The sequence below is a fragment of the Diachasma alloeum genome, unplaced genomic scaffold (assembly GCF_001412515.2).
Source record: "Diachasma alloeum isolate Michigan unplaced genomic scaffold, Dall2.0 Dall_scaffold_00181, whole genome shotgun sequence".
Lineage (NCBI taxonomy): Eukaryota > Metazoa > Arthropoda > Insecta > Hymenoptera > Braconidae > Diachasma > Diachasma alloeum.
Window position 1 is genome coordinate 385,671 of NW_021680347.1, and position 15,337 is coordinate 401,007.

General features: G+C 35.1%; 1 protein-coding gene across 1 annotated transcript in view; it reads left to right on the top strand.

The window, feature by feature from the left end:
• Positions 1-15,337, top strand: part of LOC107045602 (collagen alpha-1(XV) chain) — a 106,463-nt gene that overhangs the window by 72,849 nt on the left and 18,277 nt on the right. The window lies entirely within an intron of this gene.

Genomic DNA, 15,337 nt, shown 5'->3' on the forward strand with positions numbered 1-15,337 from the left:
CTCTCTCTCTCTCTCTCTCTCTCTCTCTCTCTCTCTCTCTCTCTCTCTCTCTCTCTCTCTCTCTCTCTCTCTCTTTCGGGTGTTTTCACAGGCTTCGTCTCATTCGCCTCCCTTTTCACCTCACGCTGAATTTACCCCAGTAGCTAAGAGAAACACAGGCGACCAAATTAATGTTTTCACCGACACCCGTGGAAATACAAAGGGTTCGTTCTAATAAGACTTGCATTATTATTGGTGATATTTCTTTTCTATTATTTGGCTCTGAAAGATTGTATCGTGGGGACGGAAATACTTGGGGGAACTCGCATTACGTTTTAGTGCAAATTTTGGGGATTGAGAGAATAAAAAACAATCGAGGGAAATACAGATTACGTTACACACGGAGATAATATAAAATGAAAAGTTATTGTGCGAACATACTATTCGAGGACCATACCGGAAATGCTTTAAAATTTGATTTATTTTAACCGAACGTTTGCTATCTGAAATTCATTTTTTACGATTCAACATAATGATTTTTAATGGACAAAACAGTATAAAGTACATGAGCGAAAAATGAATTTTTAAACGTTTTAAAAACGCTCAATTTTTTCACTAATTGTTACTATTGAACGATGAGAAATTACTCAAATCGTATGAAATTTTACTATGTTGAATTGTAATTTTGGAAATTGTAATTTTTTGGATGTTGTTTGGTCCCAAGAGATTTTTCTCAAGACCTCTTCTCGACTCAACCCGTTGTCGTGGAGTTATGACCGTCGAAGATGACAAATGGTATTAGAATTAGGAAAGATTTGGAGTATTTCCTTTCCCGATTCTCATGGATGAGAGAAGTCTCCTAGAGGCCGATTTTTAATAATTTTGCCTTAGAAGAAGGTCTTGATTTTCATTTGAAAATGAAAATAAACAAATTTTACAAACAGAAAATAAATTACGGGTTGACGACCCGTGTCGTCACAATGTAAAAGAATGTTGGAAAAATTAAAAAATTGTTTTCCAACTATTCCTCTTGTGTTGGACAATCTAAGGACCTGATGAAACCTGGAACTGATTAAATTTTGAACATGATCGTCTCAACGGTTTTCGGTTATTTGGATAAAACCTACGAAAATTTTTCAATAGTACTACCCCGAGAGCTTCGAGATCATCCGCTATTCCCCGATAGTTTCGTTGTAAATAGATGAGGGTGTCAAATTTTGCAGGTTAAAAATTCGAAGCTCTTGTGCGGATTTCTCTATTAAAAAATAGGTGAAATATTTGCAGGTGAAAAATTTCTTCAAGATTTTCTTCTATCTCAATTTAAAAAAATTACTCATAAATAAATACATGAACTAATGAAAAAAAATATTTGAAAAAATAAATAATTATTACTTATGATAAAAAATATTTTTTTATTATTTAAATATAAAAATTAAAACTTGAATAAAAAAGTAAATAAATAAATAATAATAATGACAATAATAAACGATACTTCTTTTTTTCTTTGAACCTAAAAATCGTGAACAAAATAATTCATGTTGTTGCGTTCCCAAATAGGGTGCTATAGGACGCTCAGACCAGATAGAGGGTTGAATCAATAGATGTCTGGGACAATAGGTGTCTGGGACACTGGTGAATTAAAAAGCCACTGTCATTTAATCGCCACAATAATTAACTAGTAGAAAATAGTATTTCCGTTCAGACTCGTAATATAAATATAAATACTGATAATTATCTAGCCCCGTTAATGACTAGTACGGGACACTAACGCGACACTAACGTGACACTAACGTTTGATCGCGTCGATAACTTAATTTGCAAGTTGCCGAGTCGCTGACAGATGACGCGAAAACTCCGAAAATCCCTGAAAGTAGCAAAACCGGTCCGCAACACATGTATTTGTCGAAAAAGAATCAAATTTTCTCTCAAATCTAGACACAATGAAAACCAATATCAATTCCTTTTTTGATGAATAAATAAATACATAACAATTATGAATGATATTTATAAACCATCAGCCAATTCATGCGCGTTTTTTTCCTAGTTTATAGAAATTGCAATCAGTACATTCTTCGTAGCAAATGAACAATCAATATTTTTAAAAATATAGAAATTACATGATTATATCACTGAATCGAAATGTTCAAATTTTTTGGATTTTGTGATATTATTTGCTAATATGAAGCATCATGAATCCAAGGAAACCTGAAATCATTGTGGTGAAATACACAGGAATAATACTCATTTTAATCCGTTCACGCTAAGCATGAAGTAAAATATCTACTGAGATACATTGCAATTCTCTATCAGAAGAGAACCTGGAGGGTCACGAGTGAATACAACTTTGTATATAGAAATTTCATTGGTCTCTTTTGACAAGCATAAATGCAGCTCGGTCCTAATTGGAGGGATTTGAGATTCAGAATAGTCCCGAGGTAACTGGAATTAATTTTGGAAAGGGAGACAGGATTCGGTGGTGAATAACGAAAGTAAAGCCCTAGAGTGAGTGAATCACTCCGTTTTCATTATACCATGTTCATGCCACCCAACGTGTTTTCGATTAGTCTATTCATGGTACAGATAGTTGAATGAGACGTTAAATCATCAATTACAACAATAAATTGGGGAATTACAATAAATAATCCAAGGACTGTTCACTTTATTCACTCTCAATTAATCTACATTATACTTTTATTACTCAGTTGAGACGTCAGCGCCATCTCTCAGGAGTCTTTCTTCTTGGAATAAAAAGATTATTAAATATTACGGTGGAAAATGGAAATGCTTGAGGGCCCAACGTACAAGTTCTTCCCTTCAAAATGTATCAACGTTGTAAACCCAGATGGAAGATGAAAATAGAGAAATGAAATTCCACCTTCCGCCTTTTTGCGCACCAGGGAGTGTCGTTTCCTTTGGACGTTATCGTAAAGTATGAAGTAGATATAGATATGGGAGTATATTAAAATACATTGTTAGAAATATTTAATATTCTTACAGCGATAACAACAGACGACCAGAATTTTTATCAAGTTATTCAGCTGATTCGACCCATTAAACGACCGACGTCTACAATTGTCTAGGTGTGAGGGAAGTGGAACGTCCGTCGACGTATTAGGGTCCATCACAGAGAAAAAAATACCAGAAAAATTACTGGGGAACAGAAAGAAATGTGTTTACTTTGATTGGATCTATTTTCAAAGCGGCTTGTTCATGTTCTGAGATATAAAATTCGCTAGGGGCAAAAAAAAGATTACACAGATCATCTTCTACATGTGCTGAAAAAATCAGTGATGAAGATATTGATACATTCCATTGCACCCACTCCAACTCAGCTCGTTCCTAATTTCAAAGTAAAGAGTTATCTTTTGTCATGAAAATTTTTAGTCAGTGCATCGAAGCTAGGGACAAGTTCGGTACACAATAAATCAACAAAAATTGTAATAGTATCAACTCTACTTAAGGGGAGACCGCGGTGTAATTAACTCTTCGCTTGGCATTGAGAGCTATCAGATGACTTTTGGTATATATTAAGAAGGGATATATTAAAAAGTAAGAAAAATTTCGGACCCGACCCGTTTTGCCCTGTATATTAACAAAATGTCATTTTTCACGTTTTTAACTTAAAAATTCCCCTTGCATCACAATTTTCATCCGATTTCCACTTTTTTTTATGTTCGTTATACACCAACGAACAAACCCAAGTATCTGTTTTACTTTATATGTATTAAATCATGAGAAAATGATCGATGGCGAGAAAAATTTTGAAAAACAACAATTGAAAAATGTGGCTGATTGAAGGAGCTATAATTTTTTGAAAATTGCTAGTTTTTGTGCAAATTTTTTTTTTAATTAATTATTTCCGGAACATCATTTACAGAACAACTCCCTGAATTATCAATATTGTTCGATTTTTTTTAAAATTTTTGTCCAATCGCCATCTTTTCAGACAAAAATTGAAACAAAAATCCCCAGCACCAATTTTTTGGTCTGTTGATTGGCGCGGATCCACTCATTTGAAGTTTCCTTAACATAAACAATGGAAAACTTAAATTTGAGCAATTACAAAGCTTTTGGAACTGTTCGGAAACCAAATTATGTAATAGATCGCGCGATTTAGGAATTCGACTAAGATTCAATTATTTACGTAATCCTCCGTCTTTTTCTTCCTTTCCTCAGTTTCTAAATTCAATTTTATAAACAAAAATCTACGTAACGTCCTGGGTGAGGTTCTGGATTTTGTGACGTAATACATAAGGTGATGTGACGTAATATATAAGAGTTTCATGTTTGTGATAGATTCTAGAGGAGGGAGGGGGACTGAAAGTCGAAGAAAAGCGTGACATAATATTTGAATGCCCCTAAAATGGGTGAAAGGTAGGGAAACGCTTGGTGGTTAGATGGGTTCAACTTCATTAGTGAAAGAGATAAGGAAAACTATTTTCATGCTTAATATTCGTAACATTGAAAACAAAATTTCACAACTCAAAGTCAATAAGGGAGAATAGAGTATTATATGTGCATGATATTATGTGCCAACAATGTACAACATTATCGAAAAAGTTTTCCATCAGAAACTTATATTCATTCCTAATTTCTATGCATATCAATAAACCGGTAACTTCGCCCGATGGTCAGAGACAACGCTATAGTATCCGAAACTCTCGGGCGAAATTAAAATAGTTTCAGTTTCCAATATCGATAAGCTTGGCACGCGTAGCTTTTCACAATTTCTCTTGTCGCTGGGTCACCACAACGGGCCATTTTCCGCCGTCAACCTCCTTACTGCTCTCGCCCATCGTTTGACTAAAACACGAGAGAGTGCGTACCCATGTTTACAACATCGATTTGGCATTAAGCCTTTGAAAGTGCTTGAAGCCTCGACAGTGCCTCTGGACGTATCTAAGTTCGCATTATCCAAGAATGGAGGAAATCTATTCGATAAATTCTGTGCAGATAGGAAAGTGTAGCAGCAGTATTATTGCAGTTCACTTAGCACTGTGAGAAGTTATACTTGTGCGGAATTCTGTAAGGTGCGACAGTGAGACGAGAAAATTATTTTTTCCAAATATCCATTTACTTGACAGAAGTACACGGAGAGAAATTTTCTAGAAAAATTCTAGTACGAGTATTGGAAAAAATCACAATCCACCGGCTGTGAAAAATTCTAGTGCTGTTACGACAAAATTTCTTAGTATTTCTGGTAAAATTTCTGGGGATTTCTGTGAAATTGTCACAGAAATGCGAGGAAAAATTCACGTTTTCCCCAATAAAATTTCGTGTGCCGGCACGGGAATTTTTTCCTGACTGCCACTTTGCGCCTCTTTTCTCGTGCTAGCACTAGAATTTTTCTAAAAAATTTCTCTCCGTGTACTCTGGTAGAAATTTTATTGCGCAGAAATATCGCGGCGGAAGTTGGTGTGCGACATTGCCTTTCGCGACGATGTACCTCAGAAAGGTACGCTGCAGGGTCGCTGACACAGTTAGGAGATTAGAAGGGATTAGGAAGGACACCGATAGGTGTCCGCCCTAACCTCAAATCCCGTCAATTAAGCATTCACAATCTTCAGATCATGCGTATTAATTCAAATCAATTATTGAAGGATAAACGATTTGTTAGTGAATAAAAATCTCTCGCAACTAATTGATGATTATTATCATCGATAAAATAACAAAATGGGAGCACCGCGTCAGTGTCGCATAGGGTTCCAGCATCGACCTACCGGCGGAGTACGGCAGCGCACTCCGTGCGTGAATGTCGCCGGAACAACCAATGTCGTAGAGCCTCTCACAATTTCTATTACGGTACTTATTTTTTCAATATCGTATTTCTCTAGTCGAGTTCGTCCCAGGTAGTCCTCATTAGGTTTCAATTAGGACTAATCATGCCTCGAGAGACAAAGAAAACAAGTCGAGACGAGAAGCATGACGAGAGGAGACGAGAAAAATTGGTCGAGAAAACGAGAGAAACAAGACGAGAGACAAGACCCTTACTTTCTTTGACCCTTATATTTATGCGTTTGGACAAAAATTACTATACAATCTAGATAATCAGAAAGCAAAATGGTATTTTAGAAATTATTATTTGCAATCGAGGAAAAAATCCTAACCTGAGAATCAATTTGCCTTTTGTAATATAATTCCCCGCAAATGAATAGTGAAATTTCAAAGTTGTTGGCGAAAGATAGGATCAGAAAAAGAGATGAATTATTTGATATTCTCAGTGGATTTTCACTGTACACCATTTGCTAAATTTCTACTACATTTTCCTGGTCGTTTTCATTGATTTTTCTCTCATTGTAAGCACTCTGGATTGTTAACAAGCAAAATTCAGAACATCCTTTCAATGCAGGAAGGACTGAATACCTGAGTACTTTTGGAACATGGGGGTATTGTCGGATAATTCATTTCATTAGGCTTTCGGCCGATCTGGGAGCAGTATTTCGCGGAAACAGAGGTGCGGAGCTACTGCAAATAATTCAGCAAAAAATAAACAGCTACTGCGGAATACTTAACGTATATCTCTACAAAGCAGGTTTTTCTTACCATTGTCCCCGTGTTTTTCATAGATAATGTTTATAATATTCCCCAGCTATTGAAAAAATTCTAACTGGCTGTACTGCACAGTTTAGGAGATAAATAATGAAATGGTCTTTTACAACACTAGGCATAGGCCAACCCTGATAGGAGATGAGGAATGGCCCAGGGTAGGCCACCGTTGGCAAACATTGGCCATCTTCGGCCAATCTTGGCTCATTCCTCATCTCCTGCCAGGGAAACGGTGGTTATAGGTCCCCCTGAACTCAATTTTTTCATCTTACTAGAAGAGGGCGCGCGTTTCGCGCGCGTTTTGTTTTCCATGGATGCCAGAATGGTAAAACCTTACAGTTTCTCACTATCATTAATTTTTATTTCAGAAATAACACAGGGAAAATGAATGGTTTTAACAAAGTTTTTCACAATGAGAATTTAATTGTTGAATAATTTATTCGGAATCGTCATAATCCTCTTCATCTTCTTGTTCGTTTCTCTTTTATTTTTTACGATTTTTTTTTATTTTTAGTACTATATACATATATACTATCCTATATATATATATTTTTTTTTTTACAGAACTATATATTTTTTATTACAGTAAGAAATGAATTTCTTTTTCATTGCTCAAGCCCAAAAAGGGCTCTTTTACCGACGGTAGTTAAGCATGAGAAGTAGGTCTTTTTACCGTTGAGCAGTATAAAAGTGAGAAATGCACTACTTAGGAGTGAAAAAGTGAGAAATGCACTCCTTAGGACTGAAAAACGTGTGGCGCCACCCAGCGTTAATGTACCAAAATATAAAACTACATATAAAAACTGATAAATTCAGCCAGTGAATCCCCTTCATTATCTTCAAAATTGTTAAATTTTAAATTTGAAAATACACCTGAAAATTAAAATGAAAAATAAATTATTAAAAAATCTTAATTTTGATAATAATAATATTAGAAATATCATTTCATAGAAAATTTTTTATTGAAACTCTGAAATAAACTACAACGTAAACGCAAGAATAATACTCATAGTTTAAATAATAAAATCTAACAAAACAATCAGTTATGCCCATCTATCTCAACTAAGATCTCGAGATTCACTTATTTTCCTTATTTTCTTTATCAAATACTTTAAAATTTGAGCAATTGTAAAAATTGAGATTGATATTTGGATGGGAACGTAGAAGTTGATTCAACTGTAGATTTGGAGCAGGATCTGGTGAGACATCATGAAGTGGAATTGGTGAGATGTCGTTGATCACAGGTTGGGGAATACGATTACAGAGAGATGATGGTGATTTGTTGGCTTCTCTTGGAGTTGTTGTTCCCCGGCTGTGGCGGGGAAATTTAAATGCATTTGAATTTTTTTTTCTTTTGCAATTTGTTTTTTCTTCAGTGGCCACCTGAAGAAAATACACCAATTTGCGAAATTTCCATTTTTTAGAATTAATATCGTAGAAACTATGAAAAAAAAAATGTAATTCTCTTCTCTCGGCCGCCTTCGGCGGCCTCGTCTCCGACTCACGTGCCTCGTGCGCCTGTACTCCACCAGCGTTGAATTCAGCACTTCTCCGCCTTAGCACGTAATATACTATTTTTTACAATTACTGTGAACAGAAAATTACAGTACATCAAAAAATATACATAGACATCATATTTCATTATTTGAGAAGCGGAATAAAGGCTTCAGAAAGTGGTTCTTACTATATTCTTGAAAACACAACCCCTGGTATAATATATTAATAAATGCCGAATACATTTTTTTTTTCATAGTTTCTACGATATTAATTCTAAAAAATGGAAATTTCGCAAAATCATTCCTTTTTTGATTCAAACAATTACTGTTAGCTTCATCAGCAACATGTGAGGATGGAAAAACTCAATTGGTTCACAAGAAAGCAACACCCCGAAACAAGTCAAGTGGTTTTTGCATTTAAATATTTTGTGTTTGACACAGAAAAACTATTTAATAAATTTATTCCACTAGAGTTGATTTGAGAAATCACTTTCTTGTCATTAACAAATTATTCTCGTCTTTGGGACGACTACAAAATCTTTTGACGAAAGTTGTTTTTCTCAGTGCAATTCTTTTTTCTAATCAATTTTCGAGTCATGAGTTTCTTGATACAAGTAAAGACGTACTTCTCAAAAAACTTGGTTTTTCTTAGTGTAGGATCAAGTTGAAAGGAACTAGAATGAGAATAATCATCCTATCAAGTGGTTATACTGAGAAAAAAAATTTCTAAGATCTGAAACATATGTATTTACTTGAGATAAGTAATTTTTCTTGAATCACTTAATTCTCCCAGCACCTCTACTCATGTGGCCCGAGAGAGGTCTCATGGTTTGAAATATTCTTGTACGCAAGTATGATTTTGTCGCAAATGAGGACACTCAAGCCGCGTAGAAGAATCGTTAATCTGCAAGTATTTATTGTTTTTTTCATGATTTTTTTTATGCACCTGCAATGTCTCGATACGCAATATATTCATGATGTAACGCGGAAAGATAGTGATAAATGAGAATTTATCCGAATTCTGTGAAGCGCAAATATTCTGAGATTTTAAGGATATCCAAATATTTTTTACAATTTGGTACAGATCACGCTATAGATTCGACCATTTTCAATCATTAAATTTGTCAATTGAATTCCGTGCGAAAAATTTGAGAAAAAATCATGAATATTCTGCGTCATTAAAATTACATTTTGCACAGAATTATTATTTATGTAAACATTCGTTATTTATACATAAATAAGCAAATTTAAACCTGAAAAATTTAAATAATAACTGGAGAAAAAATAGCCAAAGTACTTGGATATCCTTGGCCATTGAGAATAATTCACCTCTACGAAATTTTTCTTTCAGCATACAAATTACTCACTACTTGCGAAATTCTATAGTATGTTTGTAGAGTAAAGAAATAGGTCTCATCCAAAGGACAGATAAATAGATAAATAGAGAGGAAAATCAATAAACTTTGATTAAAGTCCGAATTTAAGCGAATACGATAATTCAAAAGATCCTGTTGATTTTGTGTCTGTTATTCGCTCGAGGATATCGTATCATTCTCCTCCCCCTCCCACAACGGCCACGAGGAACAATACGAGAGACAAGGATTGTTTATTCAGTAGAATGGGTGACGACGTGGGAAGGCGAGGTTAAGAGAGAATGAAATGAGGCTGTAAGAGAATAGGTGGAAGACTACAACCAAGGACCCAACTCCACTCAGACCCCGCCTCGGGCTCGTAGTCATAAACAATATATAACTTTCACCTGTCGTTTGTATGCTTATCTTCAATGTTTCTTTCATTTCTGAATTTATTTTTTCCTTCACTCCTTTTGTCACAGTCCTTATGAATAGATCAGGAGAGAAAAATGTCCCTGATTTCATCTTCGAACACCACATTTTCCATATTCCCTCTTTATGTCCACCTTGTTCATTCATGAAGGAAAACTAAAATCATGTTTTCACCAGGTCTGTGCGGGGGAAAGCTACAGATATCCCATGAGAGGAAAAATATTCCATTAAATTTATTGAAGCGAAAAATGAAAATTCTTTGAAATTTTCAGACAAATATTTTTCTCAGATTTTAAGGCAAGACGAGTGGTGAGAATAAAGAAAGTGCTGCCTTTGGGCTTTCTTTTGCGAGAAATTCCCAATAAATACTTGAAGAAGTTTTGTCTTGTCGAATCATGGTCAATCTTTTCGCAGGAAGTCATTATAGAAATTCCTCTGTGCAAACAATTCCAACATTTCCAATTTGAAAAAATTGAGAATCATCACGGTGACGTTTTGAAGTTTTTATAACAATTTCTAGAACGTGCAGTAACCTAGAAGTTTTTACTGTTACGGTTTCTTATAACTTACAACATTATATAACGTAACAACCTCGTAAAACTCTGAGGGATGCTATGCGAATCAAAGTCCAGCATGAAGAAAAAAGCCACTTCAGAAACTGTATTTTTTTTAAATCTTAGAATGACATTCAATCAACGGAATGATTTTACCTCAGAAATTCGCAAATTCCTCGGTTCACCTGATTGCAATTTCACGCTCCACAGAATTAAAACTTTTAATTAAAATCAAACCACTAAAAATTTCGTTACAAACTATTTTCACCCACTTGCTTGCAGTTGAAATTTTCAGATCGAATATGTTGGCCTTTATGGGTCAGCAGAGTGCATTGTTTTAGGGTAGTGACCTTTTTTTTTATTCACAGTTAAATGTACTTAGTCGATGGAACGTCGCCAAGATAAAATTAAATGAGAATCATGGTACCCAATTCGTTAAAAATTCAACAGTTTCCATTGCCATGTTTGTTTTTCCACTTGATTCTTTATTCACGAGGTACAATTCCAAAGTGCACGGAGTTATCCCTCTGAATGGATTGTAGCACTTTAATGTACATAATCTTTGCTGCATATAACAATGGTTCTATGAAACATTAAGTACGATATGGCTGGTACCTCTCTCGTTTTCCAACAGTTGTGTACCGAATGGCATTACCATTATGTCTGGTAGAGTTTATACTCTAGGTAGAGGTGTTATTGTCTCCTTTCATCATGAACGATTCTTTCAATTGTATGTAACATGAAAGATAATAGAAAACAATGATGAAATATCAATTATCCAGAGTTTGTAGTTTGTGTCATAAACAGAACTGAACAATTGTTTCTTGTCTGAATGGAACGACAGACAAAAATCTAGCGAGATAAGCCTTGTGAAAATGCCCTCACCTATTTTCGGATCTACAGTTCTTTCATTTACTATTCATCATGGGAAATGACTACTCAGAGAATTTCAGACTTGTACGTTTTGTTGAGGGGGGACCCCGGTGAAATTTGAAAGTCTTCGGTAAATCTAGGATCATGCGAAAATCGAAAAAAAAAAGAAAAAACCGAAAAAAGGGCTTTCCCTTATGATTGCTTTTGCATTATGCCTGAAAAGTCTTTATTTTGAATAGTTGACGATCAGAAAAAAAATCCCTTTGTGTCATTTTTTTCGATTTTTTCATGATCTATATAATGAATCGTAAAACGGAAGCTTAACTTTACTTTTTGGAGTCTCACGAACATTTTGAAAAAAAAAATCAAATCGGATCAAAATTGGGGCACGCGGCCCGTTTTAAAGGTAGAAACACGAAAAACGACGTTTTCCGTGGAAGTACGGGGCAAAACCGATTGGGTCCGGGATTTTTCCCACTTTTCAACATATCCCATCATATAACTAAAGTCGCTCAATAAGTCCCCAGATCTACCGAAGACTTTCAAATTTCACCAGGATCCCCCTTTAAAATGTTTTAATTAAAGTGTAAAAAATTATTTCGTCAATTTTTTTATTTTTCTAACGGTAAAAGTCAATTAAAAATCTGGAAAAATTCTGACAAATCTAAGAAGACATGTTAATGAGAATAAATGATGAGAAAAATGTTGGATTATAAATTCAAAAAAAAAATTCAGCTTGAAAAACAATTGAATTTCTAAATTTTTTGGAAGTCCAACTCTTTGGAAGAAAATCTTTTCAGGACCAATGACGCGATGTCTGGTCCCAAGGACAACACATGTTGGTACATAGAAGGACATGGGACAGCACAGAGATGAGATAATGCAAGGGCTCCAACCAAAACCCCGACAATAGCGGCCCAATGTACCTCCGTCGCCCTCCATACGGCGAAATTCATTAAAACATGAAAAATTGGTTGTACTATCAGGTATATCAGTCGGAATCGGTGGGTGGGGTAACGTTGGGTGAATAATGTATCGCCAAGTATGCAAGGAACCTTTCAAACATATCCCTAAAGTCTATTGAACGTTTAAATAAATCGTTTATTTATTTAATCAATGAAGAACGTGGGCCTCTGGAGTTCGAATATGCTATTTTGAGACCATTTCCGGATAATTGTGATCGCATGCGTGCACATGTGTGTATGTGTGCATATGTGTGTATGTGTGCATATGTGTATGTGATCGATCCTTTTTTGACGATAACTGAAAAAAATAATTGTTTAAAGGAATGCAATTGTGATGTAAAACACAATTGAGAATTATTTTTCTGAAGAATTCTCATCTGACTTTTAATGTAAGAAAAATCCCACAGTCAAAGAATTCAGTTTTATCCCCTTTTATCTCCACACAGAAACCCGATAAATGTATGAAATTTTCTGAATAGACATATTTTGTCAATCCTAGCGGAAAACAATTGCAAATCCGAAAACACGTGGGGGTTTCTACATGGCTTATCCGGATAGGCCCTTTAATTTTCGAACGATTGCCTGAATGAGGTTATCTTAACAATGATGGCAATTCCCTCTTGTTTGTCGTGAATTTCCCAAGTTTTATCTCGTTTGTTTTTATTAAGATAAGCATTGGTAATTAAGGAAATTAGAGGATGCACAAAGATTTTAATCTTAGGACGGTTATGGTAACGGTCACCATTTCTCCAGACTCAGTTCGCATTGCAGGTCATTCATACCCGAATGCCTCTTTCGCATCGGCAATTTTAACGTTCAACTTTCTTGAGAGTTTGACATTAGTTTTACGTGTGTTCCGTTAATTGCGAAAATCCCTAGTTTTCTCTTCAATATGAGAGGAGTTTAGTTAGTGGAGTGGCAGACCCTCATGAAATCTGACTGTAGATTTGCCTCGACGTGACAAAGTTTCAAGTGTTGAATTTTATAAGATGAATTCGTTCAGAAGTACATTCTAGATATTCGAAATGTGGAGAAAGATCAGTCGTTAAAAATACGTGAGGTAATTGACTAACTTTGGAATAATTCACCATTTTCGTTTTACGGAAACTCAAAAGTCTCGGAAGATAATTAACATGATCCGAAACACGATTGACGAAAGAACTTTGTGAACCCGCATGCCCTTTGAAGAATATAAAGCGCTTGCTGAAAACCAATTAGAAATGCAATTGCTTAAACCATTTCAGCTTAAATATTAACAAACAGGATCACTACGATAACTTAGTTTTCTGGTGAACTGAGCGGTGAGTGCCGATTGTCAACTTCCCTACAACTTTTGATCCTGATATTAAAGTAAAGTGCTTTTACTTCGTCGAAGTAAACAGCAGCCAAGCCTGAGAAGATCAGAGTTTAGGGAAGAGATATTTTTTTGTCTAATTACAGGGACCAATTTTCGTCATTCAACTCTCTCGCTGAACTTTTCGCCCATTGTTTTTTTCATTGCAACTCTTCAGTTTTATTGCTCTTTGTGTGTTTCATAGTTTCTTGGTTGCAAGAAAGATTCTTTTCTATACAATTCTCCGTCCTGTTTTATACGATTCTTACCAATGATAAATGAATAAGGAAGTAATTCCCGCGCCGAAGGAGGAGAATGGAAGCATTATGAAGTTTATGATATAAACTGCACTCTGTGTACGCTTGGATCTCACATGCTCCCCGCTATACTGGTAGATATTTTTTACGGAATTTTGAGGTACACTTGCAGGAAATTTCAATCAAGTGACGTTTCCACTAAAATTTCAAGAAATTTCGTCTTTGAAGATTCACAATTTGATGCAGAAATCATTAAAGACTGTAAATTTCAGTTTAATTATTTCACGAAAATCAGTAGTAATGCGAAAAATTCAGGTAGATATGCCCCGGTATTCTCAATTAATTGGAAATTTACTATAATTTAGTACTGAATATTTTGATTGAAAATTCAAATCTTCTTCGTCGGAAAATTCTCGTCTTCTTGCTATTCAAACATTCCAGTGAATTTTCGATGAATATTTTTTTATTTTTCCTCTCCGAAATCGAATTCAAATCAAATTTAAATTCTCTTCTTACAGTGAAATGTGAGATTTCAGTTTTATCAAGGTTTTCCTAAATATTATGAATTCCAAATTCTTCAGCCGTAGTGTCCCGAGTGCTTCAAAATTAAAATTCCTCGACAATTTTTCTCTAGTTTTTTTGGCACAGCAACGAGAGGGAGAAATACGGAAAAACTCGTGCTTCGCACTCGTGATTTTTTAATCTGAAGAACTTGACGAGTTCGTTTGTATGCAGGGAACCTTGAGGGAAATACCAGATTAATTTTGAATCTCGAGTGGTATTCGGAAGAGAATTTTTCCATCCAAATTTCGGCTAAGAGAATTGCACTATAAGACAAAATTCATCCGTCATTTCCAATGAGGGGCTCACGCGACCAAGAAATCTTTTGTTTTTCATATATATATATCACCATGAACAATTACCAGTTAAATTATCAAAAATTATCAGTTGAATGCCGTGTTGACTATATATAATAATAGTCAATTAGTGGAATTCCATTGGTTGAAATTTGGATAGGAAGAATTCTCGATATAATTCTCTTCGGATTGGTCCACGGGACGTTGAATACCGTAATTCTATTGTTCGGAAGGGTGATCGGCCAAATAATCGTATGTAATACCACAAGAGCTTCAACATTATCAGGTCTTTTCCGATAGGTTCGTTGCAAAAAAATGAAGGAGTCAAGCTTTTCACGTTAAAAAATCACGAGTGTGAAGCACGAGTGATTTTTCCTGAAAAGCTTAACAAGTTCGTTTGTATGTAGGAAACCTTGAGTACAATACCTGATTAATTTTGAATCTCGAGTGGTATTCGAAAGAGAATTTTTCCATCCAAATTTCGGCCAAGAGAATTGCACTGAGACAAAATCCATCTGTCAGTTCCAACGAGGGGCTCATTCGACCAGTTAATCTTTTGTTTTTCATATGTACATCAACATGAAAAATTGCGAGTGGAATTATCAAAAATTTTCAGTTGAATAGCATCTTGACTATATAAAATAACAGTCGAATAGTGCAATTCTATTGGCTGAAATTTGGATGGGAAAAATT